Raw genomic sequence first — 14,648 nt, forward strand, 5'->3', positions numbered from 1 at the left:
GCCGCCACACTATTGCACTGTGACCTTGGGAAGGGAACAATATTAGTACCAACGGGGGGTGGGGGGGTGTTGTGCAGATACGTGAGACAATACCTAGAAAGTGCTTAGCACGTGTCTTGTTGTAACTATAGTAAGCGTTCAAAGAAAGGCAGCTATCTATCATTACTATTACTATTATATTGACATAATGACGAGGAAAGGCTGCTGTTACGTCCACTTCCATCATCCTATCAAGGTTATATGGTCTCACATGGGAACTGTCTTGTATTTTGCTCAACTCGTAACACATGTCACAGAACTGACTTCCCAATGGGAGTAAACGGCCCCTGAGGGTAAGACTCAAAACACGTATGTCCCTTGACTATTACACAATTCTGAATGTGACTCTGGACATAGAGTGGTTGAGTGATCGATCAGTGAACTCACCCATTGGTCAACTGTGAAACCGGTAACCTGAAAGTTTTCTAGCAAGGCAACCCCAACGATCGTTTGCTAAGCACCTGCTGTATGCCTAGAAAACTGGGAGAGTGTTCTTTGAGGAGAATGTCCTGGATGTCCCTTTTTTCTCGTGCCACACTATGGCTCTGAGGGAGTCCATGTACCTCTTCCCACTGCTCCCACCTAATTGATCCCACTTCTGGACAGGAACACTGGCATGGAACAGAAGGGACAGTACAAGAAGCTAACTTGGTTCAGTGCATTTAGGCATTTGTTTTTCAAGTTCACAAGGCCATTTCCTCAGGGACCAGACGAAATTGATGTAAAAGTTACTGTGACACTGAAGGAAAGGAAGAACTGAAAGTCCTACTTAAGTCAACCCAAGAGAATCTGAAGGGGCAAAAGTCCATTTTAAATATCTTCTCTGGCCTCCTAAGTCCTCCTCGGCCTCATTGCTCTTTCTGCCTTACTGGTCTCTGTTTCCTCAACTGGAAAATGAGACTATGTGACCAGCAGGTCACAAGGTCATTTGAGGACCCTGAACGTAGCCTCAGGTGGAGGCTCAAGGTGGGAGAGCTCTGGCTCCTTTCCGGTCACCAAGTCCCCATGTGACCCAGAGTCGCTCTCCTCTTGGCACCTCAGCTTCCCCATGTGCAAATGACCTCTGAGGTCTCTCTAGATGAGCTCTGGGGATCACTCTATCTGGGCCGCTGATGCCACTTCTAAGGTTATTCCCAGATTTGCCGGCTCTGTTCTCACCCCTGACTCAACAGTGTTGGGGGCTTGAGTGGTAGATGAGTTTCACTTCTTCTTCCTCTCAATGGCGGGAAAGTTTCGTGATGACATATGTCTCCAGAGACGGTCTGGGACATGTCAGGTAGATGGAGGCAAACATGACTTTCCCTTGATAGGAGGGGTAGGACTGATTGGGTCTCTTGTTGTTCTTGGAAAACCATGACCCTCCTTGTGTGGCTATTTCCTTATTCACAAAATGGGAGCATAAGCTGTGTTTTTAATCAGCCAACATTGCCCCTAAAGAAATTTTGAATGGCAATTATATCATTCAATATCTCAAGCATTGATAAACGACTTCTTTCTTTGCAAATTACAAAAGGGATAGTCTTGCTTCTCCCTCTTTGCTCCTGCCTTCTCTTCAACCCAGAAACACAAGGACTCTTTAGAGGGTACTTATCCTGCGGGGGGTGGGGGGCACTTTTATGGGCTTTCTCCGTTGTCCGGATTCATCCCCGCTTCATTACTGGCTGAAATTTCCCATGTGACCAGGCACGTCTGAATAATTAATATTCAATAAGCTGAATGGTTGACCTTCAGCGCCTGGGTGACTCCCCCGAATGAGAATGCTGTACATGAAGGCACTGCCTTCTGGAAGAGTCCAGGATGGCACTGGAATAAATGTTCCTTGTTAAGTTCACAGAATGTGGGGTTAGGTCAGAAGCCACCATGACTGCAGCGCAAGCACAAGCCTCTTGGAGAGCTTCTTAGGTAGGAGCTGGGCTCAGGTGAAGAGGCAGTGATAAATGGCCCAGACCTCAGGTGATGGGGGGCGGGGGGGATTATCTGTTCTGCAGATCACAAAAAGATGAGACCCACAGGGCTGAAATTCAAATACCTGTCAGGGGACAGAGATGTTTCATTCATTCATTCACAAAACACCTACTAAGTGCCAGGCATTGCTCTAGACGCTAGAGAAGATGACAAATCGGTAGAGACTTGAGGGAGGTGAAGAGTAAGCCGTGCAGGTATCTGCGGAAAGTGTCCCAGGGCAGGGAAACAGTGAGTGCAGAGGCCCTGAGGCAGGAATATGTCTGGTGTGTTCCAGGAACAGCGGGGAGGCTCTGTGGCTGGAGTCCAGTACCTCGTGAGTGAGGTCCTTTTGCTCAGAGCGAGAAGGGTTGCCACTGGGGTCTTTTTCAGGAGAAAAGAACACGACGTGACTTTTGATTTGACAAAATCCCTCTGGCTGCTGTGTGGAGAAAAGAGTGTAGGGAGCAAGGACAGCAGCAGAGGGACCGGATTAGACAATGGCCTGGTGAAAGGTGACTCATGCCAAGGTGCCAAGAAGCGGTCAGATTCTGAGCTTATTCTGAAGGAAGATCCCGCAGGATTTGCCACAGGATTAGATACAGGCAGAAGAGAAAAGGATGAGTTCCTGTTTGAGGCACAAGCGGTGGAAAGGTGGAATTGTCATTCAGAGAATTGGGAGCGACCGCAGGAAAAGCACGGTTGGGGAAGGAAACCGAAGTTGTATATACACAATAAGATCAGAGACATGTGGCATGCTTGCCCCACCTGGGAGGGTGGGGCCCCAAATCTTACAAAACAAGTCAGCCACAGCAGGCTGCACAAGCAATGTTGTGAGGTGGGGAAAGCCCTGGTTTTTTGAGTCAGAACATCTGGTTTCGAGCCCCACATTTGGCACTCTCTAGCCAAGGGATCTGGGCCACACCACGTATGCACTCTGTGCTCTGATCTACTCATTTCATAATCTGGACATATAGATGTGCTTTGTAAAACGCAAAACATTACCCCCAGGAGTGGAGGTACAAGGAGAGACTGGAACCAACAAGAGCTGGATTTGGAGGCTCTTACTAGAAGAAATCTGATGTTGGGCAAGTTTCGTAATCTTTTAAAGCTTTGGTTTCCTTGTGTGTAAAATGTGGATAACGCTGCCTACCTTACAAGATTGTCACGAGGATTCCTGAGACAAAGTTTTTAAAATATCTAGCAGAGGGCTCAGTCCACTGCCAGCCCGGTCCAGTGACTACACCTAAGAGGTTCGTAATGGACAGATAGGACTGAAGAAAAGGACCTTAGAGATCATTTCACTCCTTTTAAAACTAATACACCAGGGTGCCTGGGTGGCTCAGTCAGTTAAGCATCTGTCGGACGCTTGATTTCGGCTCAGGTCACGATCTCATGGTTCATGAGTCGGAGCCCCAAGTTGGGCTCTGGTCAGTGCAGAGCCTGCTTGGGATTCTGTCTCCCTCTCTCTCGTCCCTCCCCCACTCATGATCTCTCTCTCTCTCTCTCTCTCTCTCTCTCAAAAATAAATAAATAAATGTTTAAAAATGAATGAATAAATAAATAAGTAAATAAATAAATGAAACTAATAAGCCAGAGCCCAGAGAGGGCTAGTGACTTGCCAAAGTGATCCAGCAAGTGAGTAACAGAGCTAGGGCTGGTGGTCAGCGTTCCTGATGGGTAGGTCAATGGCTTTCCACCGTACCTCTTTCCACTGTGCCACCAATGATGATGAAATCAAGGATCTCTTCCTTGACTTGGGGCCTTTTAACTCTCTTCAGTGGGCTCATCCAGTCTGACAAAGATTCTGAGGGCTTCTTGGTAGTATAACAGTACAGAGAGGGGGTTCTTGAATGGTCCTTTGAGCCTCTTGGATTTCTCTGGGGCCCTGCAGTGTTTGCACTGGTCTAGACTTTTTCCACCAAACCTCCCGGCAAATATTTGAGGGCCTCGATACAATGCCACACAAATAACCATATCTAAAGCTCTCCCTCAGGTAAACAGCCTGAAGTCCTTAGTCAGTCAGCCGTGATCAGAGGAAAAACACCAAAACCAAAACCTGGCTCCTCTAAACAGTTTTTAGAAAGTAAATCTCAAAGACCACCCAAAAAGTGATACATTTTTGTTGTGGCTAAAGTCCCAATTGTTTTGTATATCATTGATTGGAAACCCAGAGAGGTGTGTGTGCACTGTGTGTGTGCCTGTGTGTGTGTGTGTGTGAGTGTGTGAGTGTGTGTGTGTGTGTGTGTGTATTTTAACCGCTTTTCTCTGATACAAAAAAAATTCCCTATGGTAGGCAAATGCTGTTTTAAAAAGTAACTTTTAAACTTCAAAAACTGGTAGGAAAGGTTTAGACTTCCTCCCAGAGGAAGGAAAGACTTTAGAATTAGATTCAATGGACAAACTTTTTTGCTTTGGAATTATGAGATGGTTCACATAATAGGTTTCCTGTCAGAAAAAAAAAAAATTGGCAGAGGAGAAAAAAACGGTACTATTTCCTCACATATTAGCAAATCTGGCAGGAGGACTAAAGCAGCTTTGGACAAGGGGATGGGGAGAAAGTCACATGAAATCTCAGGACTAGTGGTTAAAGTTTAGACCAAAGAATCTACAGTGGGCCACCACAGGTTAGAAATCACCATCCACCACTCCCAATCTTCAAAGAGTCTTTATACAACCATCCTTACTTCTGCTCTACCTTCAAACCTTGTAAATTGAGAATCATAGTTCTTAAAATCATCGACATTATTTATCTCAGGTAATCATGGGTTAATCAGATCAACGACCCACTGGTAATCAATAAGCCAGTGGTCTGATAGACACAGGGAACAAAAGAACTTTAATGTATCATTACTGACAATAATAACAACTGATATTTATTGAAGACTCACTCTATGACATCACTGTGCATTATCTATTTTTTGATGTTTATTTATTTTTGAGAGAAAGACAGAGTGTGAGCAGGGGAGGAGCAGAGAGAGAAGGAGACACAGAATCCGAAGCAGGCTCCAGGCTCTGAGCTGTCAGCACAGAGCCCGACGTGGGACTTGAACCCACAAACCACAAGATCATGACATGAGCAGAAGTTGGATGCTCAACTGACTGAGCCATCCAGGCATCCCTCTGTGCATTATCTAATTTAATGTTCACTAAAACTATGAATTTACACTATATTAGATCCATTTTACCCATGTAGAACCTAGTTCCTAACAGGCACCCTATTCCAGTTTAAATACAGGAAGGTTTTTTAGAAATAACTAATAGAATTTCAGAATTATAAAAGATCATATGATCTTAATGTAGTGTCTTATATGTTCATCCTCCTCACTGATATTTGATTGGTTGTACTTCATAAGCCATAAAGAGGATCACACTATAAAATGTTTGAAACCTTTTTTTCAGTTAACATATTGAGATATCTTTATATAAATAAATAAGGATTTAAAAGTATTCAACAGCACTTGAGATTAAGGAAACAGGCACTTTCTCATTTTGCTTTAATTTTTTACAAAGAACACAAAAAAAGCAAATTATTTCCGTTCCTAAAAAACAAAATCAGATTCCAGTACTACATCTGCCTGTGTGGCAGGACATTGACACAAATCCATTGACACAAAAAATCAGTAATAATCATTTACACCTGCTTAGAACTATATGGTTTGCAAAGCACGTTTGCATACAGCTTTACCTTATCTTCGTAGTAATCTTATATGACATGCAATATGATGCCAACTTTCTAGGTGAGAAAACTGAGGTTCAAAGAGTTTATAGGATGCATGACTCAAGGTGAGACAAAACCAAAAGGTGGAAGTTGGACTCAGGTCTCTTGATGCTAAGTGGTTCATATATTCCACTACTATCTTTCTGTGGTTACCTATCCATGTGCCCTGGGTCCTAAGTATTCTCTGGATTCTGCTTGGCCACCTCTTCCTAAAAGTTTACATTATGAGCTTTCACTCTGGGGATCTGCTGTTTTGAAAAGGACATCTGTATATAACAGCTGCTTTTGATCGCTTGAAAGATGAGGATAACACCTTCTTAATCACTTGTTCTCAGATAACCCCTCTGTGGAAAGATGATCTACACATTGCAAGTATGAGTATAGCACCTTCCAGAAGGTCCTTCTTCCCCTCCCTTGCCGTGGACTTCCCTGAGCCCTGACTGCTCGCAGAGCCCAAGTCACGGGGGGACCTTCCAGAGAAGAACAACCACAGTCAGCCCTTAGTGTGTGTTTCCTATGTGCCAAGCATCTGCCACTCCTCTTTTTATTAAGTCCCAACAATGATGGTGTACCCATTTTCACATGAAGAAACTGAGATTCAGGAAGGTAAAGTCACTAGCCCATGGTCGCAGTCAATAAGGGATGGAATGGAAATTCATACCCAGTCATGTGTCCCTGCATGCCATGCTCCTCTTGGCTGCCCTTGAGGAGTGAGTACACAATGGAAAAGGAGGAATCAGAAATCCTGTTTGGGTTTTTAAAAGTATATATCTTGATCATTTTTTTAAATGTTTATTTATTTATTTTGAGAGAGAGCCGGGGAGGGGCAGAGAGAGAGGGAGAGAGAGAATCCCAAGCAAGCTCCGTGCTGTCAGCACAGAGCCCAGCTCGGGGCTCGTTCAGGTCATGAGATCATGACCTGGGCTGAAATCAAGAGTCGAATGCTTAACCAACTGAGCCACCCAGGCGCCCCTTGATCATTTGTAAATGTACAGTTCAGCCTTATTAAATACATTCACACTCTTGTGCAACCATGATAGTGTCCATATCCAGAAATTTTTCACCTTGCAACACTGAAACTCTGCACCTGTTAAACTCTAACCCCTCACCCTTCCTCCTCCTTCACCCCACGCAATCATCATTCTACTTTCTGTGCCTATGAATTTGACTGTATTCAGTATATCATATAAGTGGAGTAATATGTATTTGTCTTTTGTGACTGACTTATTTCACTCAGCCAAGGTTCATCCATGTTGTAGCATGTGTCTGTATTTCCTTCCTTTTTAATGGCAAATAACACTCCATTCAAGGTACACACCACGTTTTGCTTACTCATTCATCCACTGATGGACACTTGGGCTCTTTCCACCTTTTGGCTGTTGTGAATAACGCTGCTATGAATATTGGTGGACAATTATCTCTTCGAGACCATGATTTCAATTCTTTCGGGTATGTACCCGGAATTAGACTTGTTGGATCACATGGTAACATTTATTAGGTTTATAATTTAAAAAATAAAAGTTTTTTTAAGCGAACGCTCGCGTAGATTAAAAAATATTTAATACTGAGGCATGGAAGACAATACTGAAAGAAGATGATAGGCTTAAGGGGTCATTGAGGTCACCATGGGCTCCAGGAGCACCTGTTGGGCTGTGTGATGCCTGAGGGCAGGGGCCAACCTTGGAGCTTTATACTTCAGTCTACCCCATGCCCAACACCATGCCTGTTTTCTTGCAGGTGCACAGTATGCATGGACTGAAGGAATGATTTCACCAGAACATCTAGGAAAGTGACAGATTTTCCCAAAGGTAACAAAAGGACTGCATGGAAGCAGTGCCCCAGTGACAACGGAGGACAGGACTTTATCGCTGGGTGACCTTGGGCACTTAACTTCTTGGGCCTTTGTCTCCTGTTACATGAAGACACTACCACTTGGTGTCATCATCGCAGGATTACTGTGAAAATTCACCATTCGTTTTTTCAACAAATATTGTATGCCTCCAGGCCCCGGGCTAGATCAAATTCTAAACAAGCATTCAATGAGCATTGCTTGAGTTTTCATTTTGTACCATTTTGCGCAGTATTTTTGTATTCTTTGGTTAGTTCTACACTGAAGTGACTGGTGTCGTTCCTTTGCCTTTAAAGCAAGGCTCTAAAAAGAAAGTGCTCAGGGCTTTCTGAGGGCTTCAAACATGACTTTCTTCTGTTAGCTCTATAAACCAGAAGATTGTCTCCCATGTCCTGCAGGAGAGAAGCCCTGGGTCAGGCGCTTCTGGGAAACTGCATTCCTCTGCTCTCTGAAGAACCCATCGGCTCACCTAAGCCATAATGGGCATCTCCAGCTGCAAGGAGAAATTAATGAGGTGTGCGGGACAGTGATGGGAAAAGGTCAGCCTCTCCATCACTCCTGACACCGCCGCTAAGTGAAGGCCACGGAAGGGAGCTAGCTATAGGGTAAGAGAGAAGGACCAGAAAACAATATCCACTTCATTAGCTGGTGATTCCGAATGTGTGGAGAGAGGCCAAGGTCCAGCCTATGAACTGTGACGGGACATTCTTACAACACGGTGAGGTCTGGGCAAAGGCCAGCCTGAGAGCGTCCTCACTGCCTCTATCCAGTGGCATCCTGGGGACATTTTCCCTTTACCCTTTGCCTGCCTGCCTCCCCCACACCTTCCTACCTTTCTTTTCTTTTTTCTTTTTCTTTTTCCTTTTTCTCTTTCTTTCTTCCTCTTTCTCTCCCTTTCTGTCTCTCCCTTTCTCTTTCTTCTTCTTTTCTTTCTTTCTTTCTTTCTTTTTCTTTCTTTCTTTCTTTCTTTCTTTCTTTCTTCTTTCTTTCATCTCTCCCTTTTACCTTTCTTCCTTTCCTTTTAAAATTGTATTAATCTGACCTCTTTTTCTCATTATCCTCCTTTTCTTCCTTTGATCCTTTCTCTCAACCTATGCCTCCAATCAATTTCCCCTTTTTTCCAACTCTTAAAAAATTCCTGAGAGGCAGGTATCTGGTGGCATGTAGGAAGGTTTTCACTTCTAAATTTTTTTTTTTCAACGTTTATTTATTTTTGGGACAGAGAGAGACAGAGCATGAACGGGGGAGGGGCAGAGAGAGAGGGAGACACAGAATCGGAAACAGGCTCCAGGCTCTGAGCCATCAGCCCAGAGCCTGACGCGGGGCTAGAACTCACGGACCGCGAGATCGTGACCTGGCTGAAGTCGGACGCTTAACCGACTGCGCCACCCAGGCACCCCGGTTTTCACTTCTAAAATAAAATAAAATGTAGCACTTTCGTGCATTAGAACAGGGGTCCCAAAGCAGAGCTCACAAGGTGATACATTGCAGGGACAGGATGAAAACATGAGGTTTTATTTTCATGTTTGTGTGAATTCTGTGGCCTTTTTTAATATTCCTGCTTGCTTTATAATGAGCACAAAGTATTAGCCCAGTTGCACACATAGTAAGTGTATTGATTACTTAATACAGATAATGGGATTGAGGTGCTTGAACATTTTTATTTTAACTGAGAGGAATAATTGGGAAAACCATTTACAGATTACTGCTTTAAAGAAAAACCCCTTAAAAACTAATAGTTCAGGGGCATCTAGGTGGCTCAGTCAGGTAAGCATCCAACTCGATTTCGGCTCAGGGCATGATCTCATGGTTTGTGGGTTCAAGCTCCACACTGTCGGTGTGGAACCTGCTTGGGATTCTCTCTCTCTCTCTCTCTCTCTCCCTCTCTCTCTCCCCGCCCCCCCGCCCTTCCTGTGCTCTCTCTCAAAAAAAAAAAAAAAAAAAAACATAAACTTAAAAAAAAATTAACACCTCATTCAACCATTCAACCCATTCCTATTAACAGTGAGTGCCTTTGACTACACTCAGAGGGGATTTCTGGGCTCCCAGGGCCCCAAGCTGAGGGGATACTACAGGCTGAGAAACTACACCGAGCTTGATTTTCAGTTCTGTCACTGGAAAGCCTTCCCTGGGAAGACCCCTCAGTACCTCGTGTCTCCCATATGCTCCTTCATTTGGCTGCCCTTTGACCTCTCTCCAGAGCATGCCATCCTCCGACCTTCTGTGGCTCTGCTCGCTCACCGGTTCTGTGGTGGGTCCCCCCACTCTTGTGGAGTGAAAGCTCTGTGAGGCCAGGCCTTCCTCGGCTTTCCTCCCTGCTGCCCCCCGGTATGAGAACTGTGCCCCCCACACATAGGCACTCAGTGAGCACACAAAGTGCCGCCAATGGGACCAAACAGGGCTTGAGGGCATTCCCTTAGAAATGGGGTGATGGATCTTCTCTCTCCTCTGTTTTATCATTAGTCTTCTGAAGGCTAATTTCACGGCAACTGTGATGCTTAATTTCACTGAGTTAGAACTGGCCAGACTGAACTCCTTGAGGGTAGGAGCTCTGCCTCTAAGGTCTCCAAGCTCCCAGCATTCCACGTAGAGTAAATGCTTGATGGCTGTTTGTTGAATGAATAAGTGAATGTTGTCTGGGCCTTGGACATGCAGAAAGGTGGCATCAGCACAGAGAGAAAGTGGTTTGCCAGCAAGCACCTTACAGACTGCCGGCAGGGCAGGGCTCGTTCTCAGGACCACAGACCAACACAGAAGATTTAGAAAGTTTCTTTCCTGTGGCTTTAGATATTTACAATCCACTTAGAGGAGATAAAACAGAATCATGTAGTGTCTCCGAAAAGCTCAGAGTGGTTTCACGTTTCCCACAACCACAAAATGACAGGTTTAAGGAAGAGAAGGTAAATTCGTAGGCCCCGCTGGTCAGTCCAGTCCGTGAGTGCTGAGAACCTACTATGTGCTGGTGCTGCCTTAGGATCTGGCAATGCAAAGATGAATAAAACTGTAACCCTGCCTTTGAGGAGCCCCCAGGCTAGACAGCTGGTGAGGTCATTTCAACCATGTGGGCAAAGAGCAGAGGGAGAGATAAGTGCAGAAGATACTGGAAGCAGAAAGGAGGAGCTGATAACCCCAGGGGTGCTCAAGCTCGGCACTGTTGACATTTGGACCAGATAATTCTTTGTTTTGGGGGCTGTCCTGTGCGTTGCAGGGTGTTTAAGCAGCATCCCTGGCCTCTACCTGCCAGGTGCCGTAGCAACCCCTAGCTAGGACAATAAAAAATGTCTCTAGACTACAGAAGTCGTGGGGCCCAGTGCAACATGAAAACGTGGGACCCTTTATTCAAAAAGCAGGGAAAACGAGTGTTATTGAAGATCCTGAAATATAAAGATTTTTCAATTCTTCAGTGATCTCTCTCTCTCCCTCTGCCCTCCCTCCCTCCGTCCCCTCCCCACACACTTTTTCTCTCCTCCCTCCCTCCCTCCCTCCTTGTTTTTATTTGCTATTTCATGTCCCATTCCCTGGGGAATGGGGACACGCTACTGGGGTTAGTGCAAGCCCCCATAGGTGTCTGGGGACTGCTCTGTGACTCTGTGCAAACGTGCACTCCGTCACCAGCTGCCAGTTTCCCTCCTGACCCGTCAGCTGCCCAGGTCACAGTGCCCCATCTGTGGGCATGGAAATCAAGCCATGCATGTACCCTTTCCACCACTGCTCCTGTGACACAGACAGGCAACCCCCAGAGGTATTACAAGGATGTGGTTTGGTGAAGGCCTTACACAGCCGCCCGCCTCATGCTCCGTGGCATTGCCAGCTTGTGTCAGGGATGCTCCACCCTGAGATACCACACGGCCAGAGCAGCCTATCCCAGTCTCCCCGTGCCCACAGTCAGGTCTCCTAAAGGCACAGAGGGAGGCAATGGCTGCTGGCTGAGCGTGGGGAGACAGGTCTGGCAGGGCTAGGGACACCAGGTTGTACAGGAGCTGGACCTGAAATTCCATCCCAGAAAGTCAGGGAGGGGACAGGAGATGATTCCGGGGAGCTGAGGCTCCAAGCCCCTGGGGCCAGCTCTGTCATCCCATCAGTCTTCACTTACAAAATAGAAACTCAAAGGTAAAATTATTAAGAATTTCGGGACAGGGACTACAGTGCGTTAAACCCCAAGCACATCCAGGAACACCCTGCCAGACAACGCCAGATCTGCCCTAGGGGCCCAAACCCGCCTCGGCTGAGAACCACTAAACTCATTCCAGGCTTTGCTAGGGTTTCCTAAGGGAGTGAGCCGTCAGCGGATCCCAGAAGGCCGTGGGAGGCCAGGAATCGCTAGAAGGAACAGAACTCATCAGGAAAGTTTGCTGTGGCGCATGAATTTTAAAGCAAGCTTTCAGAGGAGCTGCAGAATCTGGTTTGCGCTTGAAGCCTTTGCTCAGCCCTTCTTTCGGCCTGAAACACTCTCTGACTTCTTGTCAAAATCCTACTTATCCTTCCAGGGCTCTGAGCCCCTACAACACTTTGCTGGCTCCCCTATGATTATTAGCATTTGTTTCTATGATTAATTGTGCCAGGTGGTTTATGTATTTATCTTTCCTGCCAAATTCTACACTGTTTTCTTTTTTTATAGGTGAAGAAACTGAGGTTCAGAGCGACCCCTCGCCCAACATCACACCTAGGAAGTGGAAGAGGCAAATTTCAAACTCAGATCAGCCTGACTCCAAGCCCCATGCTGATTCCCCTGTTGTATCTGCCTCTTGGCTACAGATGTTAGAAGCCAGACAGCGCTATTTTGATTTCTAACTTGGTATGATCAGTAACCAGCTTTCTGAACCTCAAGCACTCTGAGCATCAGCTGAGAAAACTAAAAGTAGGAGTAATAATACTGTCTCATGGGGCTGTTAGTAGGAGTAAGTGAGATGTCTTATGTAAAACAGTCAGCACAGGGCTTCTTATAAAGCCGCTCCATTCTAACTAGAAATAGAAGTGTTTACATGTCTCTACGTCCCACTATATAAATCGAATCTTGCCCATCTCAGTGGCTGGACACCTACCGCAGCACCTCGCACGTAATGGGTGCCCAGTAAATGTTTGCTACACTGAGTCAGCAACCCTGCAATGCTCTTTACCCCCAGGCCTGGGAGCAGGGACTGTGTCTAGTCACAAGAGCATTGAAGGACACCATCCCCTCAGCGTGGGGTCCCGTGGTCACTGTCATGCCCAAGGTGCATGCGGTGGACAGCACTCCTGCCCAGACACAGCAGGCAGAACAAGCACAGGGGCCACCAAGGGGAGGGGGGCGGAGAGGAGACAGGTGGGGGAGGCACAGGGTAAAGCAAGTGCCTGGCAGGTCCTGCCTCATAGACTGGACCCGGTGTCTTTCCCAGCACTCGTGCAGCTTTTCAGGAGTGGAGATGGGAGTTTCTGGGCGTGTCTTATTCTTAGGTCTTGTACGTGGGCCGCACTTTGTGCTACCTTGTCGTTACACAAACACAGTGTTGTGGAGAAAACGCTGGCTTCTAGATTCAGAAGACTTGGGTCAAGAGATGGTGGGTCTGCCACCTTCAGGGGGTCGGTCGGTTTTCCTCTCGGAGCCTCGGCTTCCTCATCTGTGAAACGGGAATGGTAATGCCTGCCTTGCCTTCTTTACGGGACTGTTTTGAGGATAAAAGGAAAGGAGAGAGCTCTTTGCACAACACTAAACCCTGTTCAAGTATTACAGTTCTTTATGTGGCAGATATCTCCTTGGGCAGGAAAGACTGATCTGCCTCTCACACACCTGATCACAAGATGTCTCTCTGTGCCGAGACCATTCGGGGTGCTCCTACGTGCTCCCCCCTCGGTTTGGGTGGGTAGAGGGTTGGAAGTTGCCAGGAAGGGCCAGAAAAGAGGCACTGAGAACGCGGGATTAGAAGGTCCGTCATTCAGATCCCAGGTTCCGCTCCTTAACCATGTGTGGGTCTCTGGGCCAATCCTTCTCTCTCAGAGGTTCCATTTGCTCATCAATAAGGTGGGGTTGATACCACCTATCTCGTAAGTTCATGAGGAGAAGGGGAGAATATAGCAAGGGCACCTCACTAGCACTTATTTGAATATTAATCTGGAAACAGATTCCAAGGGATTTTAGTAAAGACTAGCGCTCTTCTTTTTTTTTCTAAATACCATACCCGAGCCCACATCGTCCAGTAAACACTTATGGAGTACCTGCTGTGTGCTGGGCCCACTGCCAATCACTCTTCATGGCTGTGCTAGGAGGAGGAATAGATTATTGCTCTGGAATGAAGGCTCTCTGTGCGAGGTGTAGTATTTATTAGTTTAATATCGTACTAGGTTGCTAGTTTTTAATTTAATCTTTTACAAGCTACTGGGAACACCCTATTTCTAAAAATGACCCAGGAGAAGGATGTGGGTTGTTGAATGGAAATGAGAAATCTCTGCTACCCCTAGGAGTTTCCCCGGCGAAGATCATCTGATAGCAGCATGTTTGGGAAATAGAAGCACAGAGTGGGAAGGGGTTTCTAGAAAGAAAGCTGAGGCCTGAGGTTGGTGGGATTTGAGATTTTCCTGTATTCATTCGTTATTAGCTCACAGCTCTCCTGTCAAAGGACTTCACACATAGCAGACGCTTGGTAGTATTTGTCAGTGAACTCAATCCAGAAGCTCTCCATTTAGAGGAGAGGCAGTGGGGGAGACGGGGAGGGAGTCCCTGAGCCACGTCCTGTGATTGAGGAAGCAACTTGGTTGTAGGTAAGCCCTACTCTGGCCAGCCCCCATAACAAGATGTTTTCCTGTGTTATCGAATTTAATTCTTCTATTAACCCTATAAGGGATAAATTCCATTATTATCACCATCTACATGTGGTGATGATATATACAAAGACTCAAAGAAATTAAGTAACTTGCACAAAGCCATAGCCATATCCACCCCCACCCCACCCCCCAGAAGCAGCTGGTTTGTTTGGCTCCAATGCTAGGATTTCTCTAGTGCAATGTTCTGTATCTCTTGGGAAAGGCATTTCTCCTTCCTATATCCACTTCCCCAACCTGAAAATAGACTGTGATATGGGATGACTACAAGATCTCTTCAGATCTCTGGATTTCTACCTGTGT

The sequence above is a fragment of the Acinonyx jubatus genome, chromosome E1 (assembly GCF_027475565.1).
Source record: "Acinonyx jubatus isolate Ajub_Pintada_27869175 chromosome E1, VMU_Ajub_asm_v1.0, whole genome shotgun sequence".
NCBI lineage: Eukaryota > Metazoa > Chordata > Mammalia > Carnivora > Felidae > Acinonyx > Acinonyx jubatus.